Genomic DNA, 18,047 nt, shown 5'->3' on the forward strand with positions numbered 1-18,047 from the left:
AGTATTGGTCAGCTATCGTTAGAAATCTCTCGTCGTAGCTAAGCTAATACGAGAGTCAATCCCACGCCTCGATGACCGACCAACTGGGGATCGTTCGTTTCTCCGTGACGAACGAGATGAGTCCGAGTAGTCGACTAATCGGAAACCGGATGAGATATTACGATATTAAACCGTAACTCGCTCTTTATTATCTATTCTTCGATCAAGAAAAGCTTCTCTATCTCTATCTTTCTCTCCATGATCATTATACAAAATTATTATACATTTAACTTAACTCATTAGGATTTATAATGAATATTTACACTTTCACACTTCTCAACGAACATATTTATTGTTAATTATATTATTAAAAAGGAAAGAAAAAAAAAACGTTTCAATATCAGACATTAACTTACTTTTTTTCTACCTGATTTTTATTTAAAATTAAATATTTCAAAGACCGAGCATCATTTGCTTGGTAAAGGAGGATAATAAAAAAATTGAAAAATTTGTCCTACAGTTATTCGACTAAGATGTTGAAGTCCTCTATGCTGTCGGGGTAATTGCCAGTCGAGTTTCATATAGTTACATTCGGATTTACTTCCATGATGTTCCAACACTTCCATAGAACATTACAGGAGTGACGTGGATTCTCTGATGGTAGCAGGACTTTCAAATTGCTTCACCTCTTGACTCGGAAAAAGGCAATGCACAGCATTCCATACTTGCTCTTCTTCGAACGGCGCCATGTTCTTCTTAATAAAATTGAAATCTCGACGTCTCATAGTGCGTCTACGTAGACATATTTCTTATAGTTGAATAAATTTCAATAAAAATCATACATCTATATCTAGCTAAGCAAGCCGTATGAAGTTACGTTAATTATCCGCGTAGCGCGTTTTCTAATGAAAAAATTATTTCCATATCTTTATATTGATAACTTTTTTTTTTTTATAACTAAGACAGTCATATGAAATTCGACAAATATCATAGCGCATCGTGGCGACTACAGTTTGTAATGATAAAATCATTTAAACTTTATCTGATTATTTAATCGCCCTAAACAAGTTCTTTCAAAGTTAAGAGACTTAGTTAAATCGCTTTTTCCTATCCAAAAACGATAGGTTCATTCAAATATGTTAAAATTCTTAAACTTATTTTCAAGATAATATTGACGAATACAGAAGGATAGCTCGTTTAATAACGTAGGATCAATTTTTTATACGATGCTCATTGAAAATTCAACAGAACAATTATATTCTTTCAATATATACTCGAAATTTATGCTCGAAGAAGACATCTAACATCGACCGTCTTGTTTCTTTACGTGGGTAGAACGAGAATACAGTCTCCAAGGTAAGTGGCATGCCAGAGAGACGTCGATATCTTCGAGCTACGAAAGTAAAACCCGTATTCGCACGGTATTATCTCGTTCTTTCCTTCGAAAGCTAAAGTCTAAGAATATGGAGCAACACTAACCTGAGTTCTGCGTTCGAACAACGACAAACCATACCGTATAGTATGAACCATCAAATAATACTTATATACCCATCCCTCCTTCCTGAAAAAAAAGGAATAAGATAGTTTAAAAACGATGAAAATAAAGAACAACTTGAGATTCTGAACTATCTCTACTCTCCTCGTATTTCCCATTCCGGTTAGTGACCTTTATGTTATTACGGGACACGTGCTTTTCCATTTGCTCGGAGATTGAAGTTTCATTCGAGTTCAGATTACATATGTTAACTTCGCGAAATCTAAAAAGATAAAGACAAGAAATAAATTTGCAAAGATTAATATCATAGATTTTTCATATATGTATTTCGTATAATTTATTAAATAATACCTTTGTCAAATAAATCACGAATTAATTCTTTTTCTTAGTAACGTCATTACTTATTACAAATCGTTGAAAGTTTTTTGAACGATTCGATGAAATTTAAAAGAAAGATCGGTGTGAATAAAAATCAGTCGTTTCGAATTTTACTGCGTTATATTCCATGACGAATCTTTTTCAAAGTTTATGGAGGAAGAGAGAAAGAGAAAAAGAGAGAGCGAGAGAGAGAGAGAGAGAAAGAGAAAGAGAAAGAGATAGATGATTCTGATGAAGACGTCCCGGACTCTCCTCGTTTACGTACCACTGGAATAAGTGTAGGTAATTTGTTCAACTGGCTAGACCACTTGTTTTCTGGGGAGTACCGGTGCCGTTTAAAGATCCTTACGACGTACACATACATACGTACACGTAGTCACTTACGTGCTTGAATACACACATCTTTTCTCGCGTTCGTGCTGCCATTGATAACTTTCGCGGAAAAACAACTCTATAGGAATCGTTGGAAGTTGTAATCCTTGGTGAAAATCGTCGTCGAACTAACGAAACCATGATTATCTGAAAAAAAATGTTCTTAGAATTAGTATAAATGATAGAAAATAGAAAGATATTAGAAGCATTTTAGAAAGACCGATTATCCTGAATGTTAATTGCGAAAGAAAGAATAATAAATATTCTTAGAACTGGTATAAAGAAGAATATTACGGAAATAGAAATTAGAGGAATTATTAAAAAAAAAAAAAAAATAAAATAAAATAAAATAAAAATAAAAGAAAAGAAAAGAAAAAAGGAAAGAGCTTATCGTCAATGATGTTAATCGAAAAGTCGAATGGGCGGATCGATTTGATACAGATAAGAAGGTAACAACCTGGAACGAATAATTTTCAGTTTGATACGTACCGATCGAATCGTAAAATTCGATCGGTTTAGAAATAGCTTTCTGAAATGATTCGAAGGTAGATTTCTACGATAGTAAAGCCGCGCTTTCACGCGATTCTATTCCTTTAGTCTCGTGCGTGTACAATGATAGATATCACCGAGTCTCTTCCATTGTAATGCGTGTAATGAGAATCGCAAATAGCTATACAATTTGATAAGCTTGTCAACCGGCGTTACGGTTCGTGGATTCTCGGATAGAATGGAATAGAAGGATTACGGTTATATTCCCTAAGGGCGAAGACTAGGAACGAATGGGATACATGTTTGTGAACGTATTTCTTTTTCTCTTCTCGATGATTTTTTATTATGGTAAGTTCTTTTAACGAGATTAACAGAGAAAGAAGGAAGACGATGAGTTCGCTAAAGAGAGAGAGAGAGAGAAAGAGAGAGAGAGAGAGAGAGAGACTCTTAGTCTTTTCGATTTCGAGAACGTACGATCGTGAGAAATGAGAAAGTCTTCGCATAATCGGAAAGGTCGACCGTCATCGAGATCGTCTCTTTTCAAGTTAGGTAGAAGTATACTTCAATGCGGATAGCTTCCGAGCAGACACCTGTCATGTTTCTCTTACTGAAGAGTCTCTCTCTCTCTCTCTCTCTCTCTTCCTCTTTCTCTCTCTCTCCTTCTTTCTTTCTGTCTGTCTCGTTTGTTTCAATCCAACATATTTCGCTTTCACTGGATCCGATAACAGTATTGATGCACGTTATGAAATCAGTGCCACGGTTGAACGATCGATAAAATCGAGAAGAGATTTTTCACAGACATTATATCGACCTCATCGAGTCGCGAAATATCACGATCACGATCTCGATCTCGATGTCGATCCTCTCGATCTCAAGAGTTAGATGAGATTGGAGAAGCGTACAGTTCAGGCTGTACATAGAGAACGCGTATCGTGCTCGCACAACTTATCGTGCAATAAGAACATTCTAATCTCCGTTCTAGCGGTACAAAGCGCGCGTTAATTACCGTGATTGATTTAAGTCTCCTCGTCGTAGAGTTTAGAGCCTCGCCCGAACACGGCGAACAAGTGAGCAAGTAACCAAGCAGGCAAGAAGGCACAATATTGATCTCTTCGATCCCTTCATCGATCCTCGATCTTCGTCTTGCTAACTTCTGATCCTTGCTTATTTGTGTATGTTCACGACGAACGCATGTTTTATATTCGATAGACGAGAAAGAAACGCGGAATTAATTCTTGAAGAAGAAGAAATCTCTCGATCTCGATGGGAATAATTATTTACGTATTTATATTATAATCATTTTTATACATTAAAATTATATTTTATATCGAATTATTATAACGAATTTTATTCTACCTTTAAACCTTATTGAATATTATAGCACGTTTGTCAATTTCAAATAAATTCTGGGAAAATTTTAATATTATTTAGAAGAAAGATTCTCTATTTATCATTTTTATAAGTATGGTATTATATAGAAGTATTTATAAATGTTTGCGTAAGAAATAGACGTCGAAAACAAAATAAAATAAAACAAAAAAATGAAAATCAGCATTTTTTATATGATTTTAATTATCAATTTTATGAGCTCAAAGAAAAAAATTTGCGAAAGATTATCGAAGAATTACGTTTTAAAATATTACAAGTACAAATTGAAATTAATACGTTACGTGCGTGCGTATTGATACAAAAGGAAAGAAAAAAAAAAGAAAAAACAAGGAAAAGAAGGAAAAAAGATGATCGAGAGGATCTCAAAGGACGTTCTCTCGAGGAGAACACTCAAGATTCGACGAGCCAAGCGACAGCGTCGAGATCGCTCTCGATCCCTCCTCTTATACGCGTGTGTATACGCCTAACAGCGATATATCGAAGAACGGATCAAAAGAAACCGCGACGTTTACCGCGCGAATAGAACCAATCGCGACGACATCGATTTGCGTTTACTTCACTCTGTCCAATCGTATTGCCGTTTGACGTAAACTAAGTCCTTTTTCTTTTTTTTTTCTCTTTTTTCTTTTTTTTTTTCTTTCTTTTAACATCGTTGGAGCCGGATGTTCTTCACAGATGTGACTGTGGAGATCCTCGTCGACGACATTTCCGTTCTGAGATCTGTCACGATAGTAAACTCCACCCAACTAGATCCAGTTCGCATGAATGTTCTGTTAAAGTTACGAAGGAAGACTACAAATTCACATCGAGTTATCTTATTTTCTCTTTACTATCTCTATCTTTCTTTCTTTGCTCTTATTTTACGTCATTCTCTCTTTCTCTCTCTCTCTCTCTCTCTCTCTCTCTCTCTCTCTTTCTCTCTATCATTATCTTTTAGATTTATTTCGTATCTCTTTCTTTTCTTTAGGTTTACACGAATAATTCGATACGATATCGTATAATTGATACTACACTATTGCTATCGCTAATAATTGTGACGTTCTCGTCCTTGAAATACTATACAAGTATTGATATGCACAAAGTCTATTGCAACGTAACATGCATAGATAATAGAGAACCATACGAAGTAATCCGTACATAGTAGGACTCGTTGAAACGTAATGAAAACGTGCCTAACTAATACTCGACTCTCGCTTCGAACTTACTTAACGTAATAATTTGATGGTTATGTCTGGAATCATGTACTATTTGCTCCTTCCTCGCTTTTACGAACTTTTACGAAATTAACGATTACCTCATCAGCTCAACTATTGTTTATTCGTTCTCGAAAGTTAACCTATAGAACAGTATTTTTCTTTTTCTTTTTTTAAGATTTTTAAAAGTGATTCGAAATAATATCTAAAATGATCTAGACGATTGAATGAAAACAACGTTTGCACGTTGATTACTCGTGTTTCACGTTGCTAAAGGATGAATGTTAATTAACGTTTCTGATTACCTTGTAGCTCTCTTTCCCTCCACTCTCTCTCCTCTCTATCTATCTATCTATTTATCTATCTTTATCTATTTCTCTTTCGTACCATTGGAAAAATTCCGATGGAAAGAGATCGCACACGGCGAAGTTCGCGATAAAGTAATATTAAATCCTTTACGTAATCCTGCATCATTCGTAACGGCGTAGAAACGAGAAGGACGTGAGGTTGAAGCGCAAAGAACGTTTTCTCGCGAATCAGCTCGCGGATTAGCATCGGAAATTTTTAATAACCGGCTTGACTCGGACACGCATAATTTAGTAGCCACAGAGCCGGCTTCAAGTATTATATTTACGAGTATCTACTAGCTCGAGAACAACGGCATATATGTATAGAGACGCTTACATGTTAATAGTATCTATGTAAGTACATACAACATATATGTACGTAAAAGCGACATTGCATTTGAAAAGAGAGAGGGAGAGAAAGAGAGAGAGAGAGAGAGAGAGAGAGAGAGAGAGGGGGGAGAGAGAGAAAGAGAAAGAAAACCATGTCGATCGTCTATATATTCCGTCGATCAGAAGCGATTGCACGGTGTTCTGATCACAAGACACGCCGAGCACGCGGAACACCGTCGGCCTACTGCAAAGGGTGTCAATGGCCATGTGATCGTCGATCGGTAACTATGGCAAATAACGACGCTCCACTGGCTTCATATATCCATCATTTTGCTAAATCGTCGACCCAACGATCTGTAATTTTTTTATTATTATAAATATCTCAAATACAAGATGTTTTTATTTCCTTTGGATGAACTAGGAATTTATAAAGTTTACTTTTAGGGATCAATGATTTGTGGATATTATATAAGTAGATATTTATAAATAGACTTTCGATGAGATAGCTTAGAAAAGAAAAATTTCGAATGATTAAAGGAAATCTTATGGTATACATTTGTTTTTATGATTGATTAAGCATGTTATATTCTTCTTTTGCTTATTCAATAATATTTTTTCACGATGTGAAACACGATTATAGATTATATATAGACTATACTATATTTAGTGTTAACGTATAATATATAATATAATATATGTTATAATATATAATATAATGTATGTTTCGCCTATGTTGCCATGATTTTTTTTACGTATTTTTGGTAGTGTAACAAAAGAAGCTTATAAAAAATGATCATTCGTTGGCTCAATTTTCAACAAATTATAAAAATAAAAATTGTAAAAATATTATTTTTCAATAAAAAATCGATGACATTTTTATTTCTTTTAAATGGCACCATATAACTTTTTCTACGGTATATTATAAGTGACAATACGACAAATTCAATAATGTTGGACAAAGGTATATATCTTCAATAACTTGCTGAAAAAAATCATTTTTAATTTAATAATGATCCTGATGAATGCAAACGTTCTTCGAATTTTTCTCCCCATTGGACTCTTATTTATGGGGTATTTATGATAAATTATTTACGAAACATTCATAGATATTATTCAAGAACTTCGAATATTGATGGTATATGCATGTAGAACTATATACTATGAAACTTGTTTGCTGTTATGCATGACAATTAAAAAACCAACACGAACACGAACACATGTATACGTATACATATACGAATACGAACACACGATCACAAATAATATCGACTACCCAAATATAGGTTGTCATATGTAAGAACTATGACATAATCCTTAAATATAAGAAATATCTTAATCGGTAAATTTAACATTTATATAATCTACGATCGATATAGCAACATACTTATTGTCCAATCATTCTTAAATCGAAAAAATACGAGTATGAGGACTACGTTAAATTGTTACGTTCGATCTAATAAATTAACGTAAGAAAAGGCAATAGCAAATATTACGATCGTTGCGAAAGAATGTGAATAAAGTGAAATAGCAATAGGACGAGGAAGAAAAAAATTAAAAAAAAAAAAAAAAAAAAAAGAAAAAAAAAGAAAAAAAGGAAAACAGAAAAAAGAAAGGGAATAGATAAAAAAAAAAGTTCTCACCTCGTACACGATATTATATTATTTTTCCTTTTCACGATCGATTTCGCGTTGCGCTCGGACGCTGAGAAAGAGATAAGAATCGAGATGTTAAATAAGAAGTAAAAGAAATCATCGAGCGAAAGTGACTCGTGTGAATTGAGAATATAAATGGCTTGACGAGTTTATCTCGAGCGCATCTATCGAAAAGCAGGATGAATTGCCGTTGAAAGATTGATTTCTCGCATTCTCATATACACACACACACACACAAACACATACACATACATATTGTACAATGCATACGTAATATATTATACATATACATACACACACATACACACGTAATGTGTAGGTATACATAATATATTTCGCAATTTTCGAGGCACAATTCTCGAAATTATACATATAGCTTGATGTGCAGGGTTAAAAGTGAGTAAAAGTTCGTACGTTAGGAAGTACTTACTACCTGTAACGATCGACTCATGTAAGTTTAGCGCATAACTCGATCGTTGTGAAAAGACGCACGTTTCGGCACGCGTGCTTCAATCGTCTATTCGTGGTTACGCACTAACAAAGCGAATAGTGTCACGTGTTATACCTGAGACGAAAGTACGAAAGGAAGTATGCTTGAGTGACACTAAAATACTTGCTACTAAACGAAAACTAGCTCGAGTATCAGCTGTTGAAGTAAATCTTACGGAATTTATCTTACTTGAAATTATCAACGAAAGTACGAAGTATTCATAGCGCGATTTGGATAATATAATATTAAAGTTTATTATAGATACTGTTTGTATAGAAAAAATTAAATATAATAATTCAGTGGAAAGTTAAAAATAATAAAAAGAAAAAAGTACGAAAAAGAAATTCTTTTCGAATATCTGAAATTTTTTGAAATTGACTCGTGAGACACTAAATACCAGCTGTTAAACGAAATATTGCGAAATGTATCCTACTTCATAAAATATTAAAGTTCATTATAAATTCTCTATAAACGAAATTACATATAACAATTTACTGGACTTTTGTAAAAGTAAAAAAAAAAATTCAAAAAAAAAAAATTCTGATCGAATATTATCGAAATTATCAGAGAACATATGAAATATTCATGGCACGATACGGATTATCCAATATTAAGATTTATTTTAAAATTTATTATTTTAAAATATCGAATATTATATATCGAATTATTATAGTATAATAATTCGAGGGAAATACCTTAAAAATAATAAAAAGAAAAAAAAATGAAGTATAAAAAAAAAATTCTTTTCAAATATTTAAAATTATCAACGAATATAGACTCGATTAAATTAGAACACTCTGTAAATCGATGTGTAATAAATTATTATTACTATAATCACTGAAGTTTTCTTGAAGAAACAACCATGGCTTTGACTCACAAAACGTACGTTTTATTCTCGCAACTCCCACGTCTACGAGATCTCAACACTTTTGGAGATATCATCTCTCTTTTAGAAAGATACTTCGTGGTTCTTTTTCGAGAAGGTAAAATCAGCGGTCGTGGTTTCTCTCAGTCGGTGTAAAAAATATACAGTAATTGTGGTATTATCTCACCACAATAAGTGTGAGTTCCGAGGGAGGAGAATGATTTTGCTTGTAACGTGGTAATGTGACGTAACGTTCGACCATCGTAATCTGGACGAAGGTCTTTTATTCAAGAAATAAAGAGAGAGAGGGAAAAAAAAAGAGAAAGAGAAAGAGAAAGAGAAAAAGAGAGAAAGAGACAGACAGACAGATAGAGAGAAAGAGAGACAGAGAGAGAAAAGTAGGACTACTTCAAAAGAAACTTAATTATCACGTCTTTCTTTCTCTTTCTTTCTTCTCTTTTTTAAATATATTTCAATCATTTTGCAAATAGTTTTATCATAATTAAAATTAAAAATTCATTTCGATCGATTTGTGAATAAAACGAGAACATTTCTATGATCTTAATGAACTTCTTGAAAATCTTTAACGTATTTGACGGATCAAACGGTGATCAAGATGGACGATTGAAGAAGGTAGATGAAGGAATAGCAAAGCATATCGCGATGCACGCTTCTTCTCTTTCCTAAGAACTCTTTCTCTCTCTCTCTCTCTCTCTCTCTCTCTCCCTCTACCTCTCTTTCCCCCTCTCTCTCTCTCTCTCTCTCTCTTTCTCTTTCTCTCTCTCTCTCTCTCTCTCTCTCTCTCTCTTTCTTTAGACCTACGATCTCGCCTATAATCGATACGGAGATGTAGCGATAAACACGGATTATTGTCGCTTGGCAGCATAGCTTACTTAATAAGAAAACTATAAGTATCGAATATTCTCTAAGTATAGTATCTAATAACTCTTCTTATCTAATTTAAGTATTGCTATCGACTTTAATTATACAATAAATTAAACTTGTAAGAATTTGAATAGAATTTATCTTTTCTTAGTAATTATAACAACAACGACAACGAAAACGACGGCAATGGTAGGAACAGTAACAATCACAATGATAATAACAATAACAATACAATAATAATAATAATAATAATTTCAATAACAACAATAAAAATAACAATAACAACGATAACAATAACAATAACAGTAACAATAAAAATAACAATAATAATAATAATAAAGAAAATAAGAAGGATTAGATTTTTTATCTATCTAACGAAATGGACAGCTACTAAGAGAAGAAGCTTAATATAAGATAGGTGGCTGGATGCTGGTACGTTTGGCCGGTGTTTAAGAGTAAAGGTCTGAAACCTACCTAAGGTCATCCGTCTTCCAACGATATGCGATATGCTTCCGTGTACCGGACACGCTATGAGGAGCTTGACCTTTTGAAATTAAATCGTCGATGTTTATTTCTTCTTACCATGAACGCGAGTATAATAAACGGTGCTTTCCTGCAAAATATTCTACAGGACGAAATAAGTACATATTCACGTTCCTTCGGTCTCTCTCTCTCTCTTTTTTTCTCTTTTTTCTCTCGTTGATTTTTAACATAGAATAATATCAAACGAGAAACAAGTCGACATGGGTGGGTCTCCGATGTGGAAAGAAAATGATGAACCAAACGAGCGACGACGAAGATGGACGTTTTGAAAGAAAGGAAAGCTCGATTATGACGTTTCTTCTCGGTACAATCAACGTCTCTACGAGTCAATGATTGTTCTCCGAGATGGCAATTACGAAGGAGACAATGACACTCGCAAGAGACGTTTCGCGTCTAAATACTGACATTAATATTCTTGCGTTCCGGGATAATTATCGGAATATATGTATGTGTATATATGCTCTCGTACAAAACTTTAAGAATGTGAAAGTGCGTTTTTGACAATGTACCATAGAAGGCTTATCTTTTCTTTTATTTGATATTATTCCAATTGACTTTACGATGACAACTATGATTTCTCTTGTTGAATGTACATATTTATACGTACAAAAGGACTTCTTTCGAAATATTTTTTGAAAACATAGTTATGTAAATCTTTCTAATATGTTAGTATGTAAACTATCGAATATATGAAGTTTGATTAGGAATATTGTTTACATCTTTAAAAGATCATCCTTGAAACCTTGACGGTGAAGAATAACTATGATATTTTTCTCTTTATCGAGTGTATACAAATTAAGAACTTCTTTCGAAATATTTTTGCAAAGGAATAACAATAATCTCCATCTATTTATCTTTCGAGCGTATAACTCGTATGAATAATCGAAGAAAAATTTTGATTAAGAATATTGTTGGGATCAATTATTTTCACTTTAAGAAATCATGCTGACGAATGACAACAACGATTTATTCCTATTAAATAATAACGAAAAATTTCTTTCAAATTATTTTTGCAACCGAGTGACACACACAGACCTACGAACATGTAATGAACCGACGAATAAAAAATTTCACGTTAACCATTGAATGAAGAATTTTGTTAGGAATATTTATTAAATCAATTATTTGAAACGTCCTCTTCTTCCTAAGCATGAGACAAACTCGAATAATAAACGACGTATGATTACTTCGAATGGTTTCTGGCATATATTGAAATATGTCAGAAAAGTCGATGACCGATGTATCGATGATGATAAACGAGAAGTTAGAAGTTTGTTCGTTGCTAATTCGCCAGATGCCTTTCGCACATATGGCGTGCTACTTTCCACGAATTTCTCGATAGACCGCTATACAGGTGTATATATATATATATATATATATATATATATATATATATTCAAATATATATATGAATGTATGTATATATATCTGACAATGGAATCTATTCTTTCAACACTATCAAAAGTTCTACCGCCCAGTTCTCGAGCATTATTTTCCTTTCTCAATTTCTCCCCTCGTTCGTTCTAATACTCACAGGTTCGCTTAGCTTCCACGTTCCTTTTTCTAACTGTACATATGTAATAAACTTACACGGTTATAGGAGGCACGCGTCTCTTCATCAATTGTTCTTCCTTTTTTTCTTCGTGAAAGATGATGCTCTTTAAACGTTCGCGGCCTTGCGAATACACGTGGAACCTTGACGTCCGATTTCTTTGGATTCTAAAATAGCTAATGTTAATTAATATTCATATTGTTCTTCGAGAGATATTACACGGTATAATCGTTTTATAAAAACGAATGTTATATAAACAGTAGTAAATTTTAAAAAGAAAAAAAGGAAAAAAAAGAAGAACTGAAGTAACAAGAAATGTTATTAGTTAGATATATGTTGATATTCTATCGATGATAAAAATTTCATAGAGTTTGTTTTACTCGTGAAAAGATCTAATCAAGTCTTTTTGTTTTCTCAATTCTCGGTATTTAAGAACATAAAACTCGAGGATATATTCTAGTGTTATTACAAGTGAAATAATTACGTGTAATCTTATTAACGATGTCTTAGTTGCTCGAAATCTTCCCACTCGTTGATAAAAACAAATATTCTTTATTTAACGATACTCGTTATACACGTTATAATAGATCTAAATTAAATATAATTTTCTTAGTGTCTAACGTTTGTTCATTCGAAGGTAACATAATGCGAGTAATCAAACAAAGTGTGAATTAATTCTAATAAGCGGATATTATTAAACGATAATAAAAACGATAAAATTACAAATTCGTTCATGAGGAAGACGAATAAAGAAAGAAAAAAAAAAAAGAAAAACCGGAACAAAGGAAAGAAAAGGAAAAAAAAGAGAACAAGAAAAAGGAAATAAACAAGAGAGAAAAAAAAGAGATTGAAAAAATTAGAAAGAGATACGAGTAGTAGGATCGTCGCGTACGAAGGACGAGAACGGAGGACGGAAACAGGCGGAGAAAGAAAAGGTAGAGAAGCCGAGTTAGAGAGGAGGTAAGAGGTGGTAAGAGGTAACCAACAAGAGAAGGCGAGTAAAGACACAGTCGGCAAAGCGAACGAACGAAGGAGAGAGCGAGCGATATAGAAAGAAGCTGAGTCTGCGCGATACAGTTTATTTGAAGCGGCACGAAGTGGGGATCCGGCTTGGCACATAGTGCCGCGTCCCCAACGCGTTTCCAAGCTTTAGTCGCGCGATCCCGTTCGAAGCGTCGCCGTATCATCCGTATATAGTGTTGGCTATCTTTCTCGTTTCTTTTGATTTCGATCGATCGATCGATCGATCGTTTGATCGTTCGATCGTTCGATCTATCTCCATCGACGTCTTGGGATTCGAGTAGAAAGAAGAAACAAAATCAATTTATATACTTTTCTTCTCTTTTGTTAGTTCGTTATTTGTATCTATCTGTCTCGTTTTTTTTTATTTATTTTTTTTTATATTGGTCTCTCTTCCATTTTCTTGTAATCACGAATCCAATTCCCTCTCCCTCTCTCTCCCTTTCCCATTTCGAGTTTCATTGTTGTCTCTTCTTTCTTTTTTCTCTTTTTTCTTTTTTCTTTTTCGTACGATTTATCGAGTGAAAGTTCCAAGTAACACCAAAGAAGGATTCGAAGAGAAGGAAAGATGGTGCCGCCTCGTTTCCGTGCACTCCTCCCCGTCTATAAGTTTACTAGTTTGTGCGAGTGGGGATTCGTGTGTTTGATCGGCAATCGTTGAAGGGAGAAAGAAGCAAACAAAAGAAAGGAAGAGGGAGGAAGAAGGAGAAAACGAGAAGAAAGGAAGGAAGGAGATCCTCGAAGATCGAGGTGGGTGCCACTTATATATCCATATACCTATACACCCCTATACACGTACTACTACATAATTTCACACATATATACATATACATATACATATACATATACCTATATATATATATATATATATATATTATATATATATAATATATACCTATATATATATACACGCACACACACACACATATATAATACGCATATCTTTCTTTAATGTTGTGCGCGTCATTTTATCGTGCATCGAACGATGTGACGTTTAGCAGGATCAGTTCGTATTGCGTTACGAAACAACGATTTCACGATCGTTCCCTTCGATCTAGTCGTTCCTGCACACGTGCATGGCCGCGCACGGTTAAACGATAATGGAAGAATTCTTGCGCAGGTCGAATCTCGGTCTACCACTTCGAAATCGTTTGTTACGTAATAAATACCGCAATTTAATCCGGATACGGATCGTCTTTCGTCCATCGTATCACATACATAGATAGATATATAAGTATCTGTGAGAAAGCATACACATACATAAATACTCACATATTAATGTCTAGTTATCTGTTGAATGTGCAAACGATCAGAGTCGATATGTTTTTTATGAATTTTTATACTCAATTGCATCTTTATGAGCGTCACCATAACGAAGAGTCTTGTTCTCTCTCACCCTCTCTCTCTCTCTATATATATATATATATACAGATATATAACGATAAAATGCGATAATTTGTTAACGGTATATTTAATATCTTTCCAAGGTCAGACTTTTTTAAGGGGTTGCGTCCGAGCGTTTTATGACTCTAGCGTGATTTTACGTGTCTAATCGATTTTTTAATCGCTCTTAAGATACGTCTTCTCTTCTTTGCTAGTATGTACTTTACGTTTTAGTTTTTGCCCTACGGGACTGTAAACGATAAACGACGATAAGAAGAAAGAGGAAGAAGAGAAGGAGGAGAAAGAGGAGGAAGAGAAGGAGGAAAAGAAGAAGAAGAAGAAGAAAGAGGAGCAGAAGGAGAAGAAGGAATTAAAATCGAAAAGGAAATGACCGGTACGGTCATCCAAAATGAATGACGAAGTGCCGAACGTTTTCTTCGAGTGAACGCAAACGAACGACCGAGCTCACGAATATACGCGCGAAAGGTTAATCCGTTCGAAATGGCCGCGTGACGAAACGCTTCAATCGAACGTGCGATAATCGAAATACCGAGCGCGTCTCATCGATAGTTTCCTTTCTCCATTATTTTATAAAAAAAAAAAAAATAGGAGCGAACTTGCGAATTACCGAAACGAAAAATAAACAAGGAATATATTTCTATACATACGTATCCATATGTAGAGAGAGAGAGAGACAGAGAGATAGAGAGAGAGTTTTTATCATTTTCAACTAATTATGTTAACAAAGAAATATACAAAAAGCAAGAAAAACATGAGTGCTTCGTTGAAACTTGTATGCATGCGGACGCTCGCGCCCATGCGACCTAACTCTCTTCATTAAATTCGCTCGAGCATTTCGTAGTACTCTTCGTAAATCAGGATTTATGTAAAAGCGAGGCGCGGCGGAACGTGTAAAATAATGTTGCACGGAAAACATAAAGCGTATCCGAGATTAACGCGATTGCTCGACTCCGAGTAAATTGCTAAATCTGAACTTTCACTTTTGTTCGATCTATACCGAGCGCTCTCTACGAATTGAAACGAAAGAATTGTTTCTCTTCTCTTATTGATCTTTTTTTCTTTTTATCAATTTTTTTTGATTTTTTTTCCCTTTATTTTTTTCCACTAATTTTCCATTTGTCCATTTTTTTTTGTTTATTCCTTCCTCTTAATTTTATCGTCTCAATTTGTTCAAAAGAGAATATGCTTCGATTCGATTGATCTATCGAAACGATTGCTTTAAATTAATTTAATTAAAGCTTAATTGCTTTAAATAAATTTAATTTAATTAAATCGATTGCTGTATCTCCGTTGATCTTCGATTTTCATTTGGTGAATGAATAAAAAATCTCGAAGACGTGTGTTATAAACGATCTTTAAGAAATATTGCGATTTAATTAATCCCTCGATCTATTTGTTTAATTCGTCAAATCATGCGTAACGAGAATTTACGAATAGAATTTTTGTAATTTTTCGCTTTGTTTCTCATCGAAGCGAAGCACCAAGGACATGTCTAAAGGGTCAGTAAGATTAAGAATCGACTAGATTCCACTCTCTTTTTCTACGACGAGAGAACCTCGATTTAACATGGACTGTTCACCGCGAGCGGAGAAAGGACGAAAGTCGTGGAATTCTATGAACGTCGAGGCTCTTCGACAATATCTTAGAAAAGATGACTAGAAGGAAAATGTGCTTTTTTTTTTTCTTTTTTTTTTTTTTTGAAATCAACTGAACGTTTCTAATCGTAATCGTCTATCTCATTTATCGAATTCAATATTATAAAGACGATTCGAAATTTTTAGTAATACATATAAAATAGAATTTCAAATTTAAGTATACTTAAGTATTCCCACATAATTTATTAAAAATTTTGTAAATTCTTATCAGAGAATATAAAAGCATGGATTAATGGAAAAAAAATGATCGATCAAAACCATAGGATGTATATTGTATTTCGAAATTTATTGAAAAAAAATTTGGCTCGGTTCCACGTGTACATATTCGTAGGTTAAATCGAAGGAAATCCAAAAAAATGAAAATCAAAATTGTAGTACTGTTAAAAATCTCACAATATTTCCGATCTTGTGTTTGAAAGAAAAAAGACAAAGGAAAAGGAAGAAGAAGAAAAAAAAGAGCAAATGAAAAAAACGAAGGAAACGAGGGGAAAAAGGTCGCGAGTGTTCTCTTGACGTACTTTTATGGTGCAATTAAATCTCTATTACATGGAAATTAACGTCGTGTTCTCCGGTGAAAACATTTTATCGCGAACAAGTCACCTTGGGAATAGGTAAGGTTCGTTTTGCCTATGAGAAGAAAAGAGATGGAAAGGCAGGGTGAAGAAAAAAAGAAAGAAAGACACGATGGAGTTTCTCTCTCTCCTTCTCTTTTTCTCTTTCTCTCTCTCTTTCTCTTTCTCTCTCTTTCTCTCTGTCTTTCTTTCTCTATCCATTTATTTTTCTTTTTCTAACTCATGTGTATTCATGACCAGGACCGTGGATAATGTCCGAGAGTCTCCACGCATCATATCTTACATATGTGGAATATTAATTCTCGTCATTCGTATGCAATGTCCGTAATATTGCCATGAACGCGTCGTGGTCCGGGAAACGTTACAGGTGCAAGTCACTATGAAAGAAAAAGAAAAAGAAGAAGAAAGAAGAAAGGAAGAAAGAAAGAAAGAAAGAAAGAAAGAAAGAGAGATAGAAAGAAAGAAAAAAGAGACAGAAAGAAAGAGAGAGAGAAAGAGAGAGAGAAAGAGTACCTATGTACATGTGTATGTGTATGTGTATGTGTATGTGCATGTGTATGTGCATGTGTATGTGTATGTGTATGTGTATGTGTATGTGTATGTGTATGGTATGTGTATGTGTATGTGTATGTGTATGTGTATGTGTATGTGTATGTATATGTGTATTAGAGAGAACATATTATGTATTCCTTGATCGCTTGTGAGAATATGTAAATAATATCCCGCAAACTCGTGGATTATATGGACGAATAGAATCGGCCTATAATAACACGGAAATAAATCCACTAGAGAAGAACGTCTACCCGTCCGCTATGCAACTAGCTCTTAGGAATACCTATGTGATTCTGTAGTCTTGAATGTTGATTATTTATTAATTGTCAATATGCTTTAACTCAAAGAGAGAGAGAGAGAGAGAGAGAGAGAGAGAGAGAGAGAGAGAGAGAGAGAGAGAGGGAGAGAGAGAAAGAAAGAGAGAGAGAGAGAGAGAGAATGAGATTCTTATAAACATTGTAAACATTGATAAAATTGATGATAATGATTGGTAATGGGCTTTTTTTTATTGAATAAAATTATGTTGTTTTTTCTTTTTTTTTTTTGTTTTTGAAATATAAATACAATAACAAAAATTGTGAGTTATGAGTTAAGTGTACACTCTAAGATTCAAAATTGTAATATGATCGAATATATTAGCTTAAAATGTTATACTTTCATTATCTGTCATTTCAATTAACATCTCCTTTAAATCTCATATTCTTATCGTTATATCATATTATAGTTACTTCCGAAGACTTTCCTATTTAACTTCTTTGTGATATATCAACGAAGCGAGATATTTAAAGAGTCGAGAGGCAAAGATCATTGCGTAGTTCAGTGGTAATAATCATCATCGTAAATCATCATCTTCATCACTATCATCTTTCGTCGTTATTATCACTC

At 33.9% G+C, this 18,047-nt stretch overlaps 1 protein-coding gene and 1 long non-coding RNA gene across 11 annotated transcripts in view; one reads left to right on the forward strand and one right to left on the reverse strand.

The window, feature by feature from the left end:
- Positions 1-377: 377 nt before the first annotated feature.
- Positions 378-4,880, reverse strand: LOC118439699 (uncharacterized). 9 transcript variants are annotated; one of them, XR_014981800.1, is made up of 5 exons: positions 3,720-4,880; positions 2,118-2,371; positions 1,617-1,736; positions 1,459-1,538; positions 378-771 (listed from the first exon to the last, which is right to left on the reverse strand). It is a non-coding gene; the product is annotated as an uncharacterized LOC118439699 (long non-coding RNA). The 9 variants fall into 9 exon arrangements; XR_004837627.2 differs by adding an exon at positions 1,254-1,372 and having other exon boundaries at positions 379-731; positions 1,459-1,736; XR_004837626.2 differs by adding an exon at positions 1,254-1,372 and having other exon boundaries at positions 379-734; positions 1,459-1,736.
- Positions 4,881-12,986: 8,106 nt separating this feature from the next.
- Positions 12,987-18,047, forward strand: part of LOC118439697 (uncharacterized) — a 32,060-nt gene continuing 26,999 nt past the window's right edge. The window contains exon 1 of one of the 2 annotated variants that reach the window (XM_085664920.1): positions 12,987-13,729. The gene's annotated coding sequence lies outside the window, so the exon portion shown is untranslated. The remainder of the gene's footprint in view (positions 13,730-18,047) is intronic. The other variant, XM_035861653.2, reaches the window with a different exon arrangement.

This window comes from Vespa mandarinia, chromosome 2 (genome assembly GCF_050613455.1).
Source record: "Vespa mandarinia isolate Hongniang chromosome 2, ASM5061345v1, whole genome shotgun sequence".
Lineage (NCBI taxonomy): Eukaryota > Metazoa > Arthropoda > Insecta > Hymenoptera > Vespidae > Vespa > Vespa mandarinia.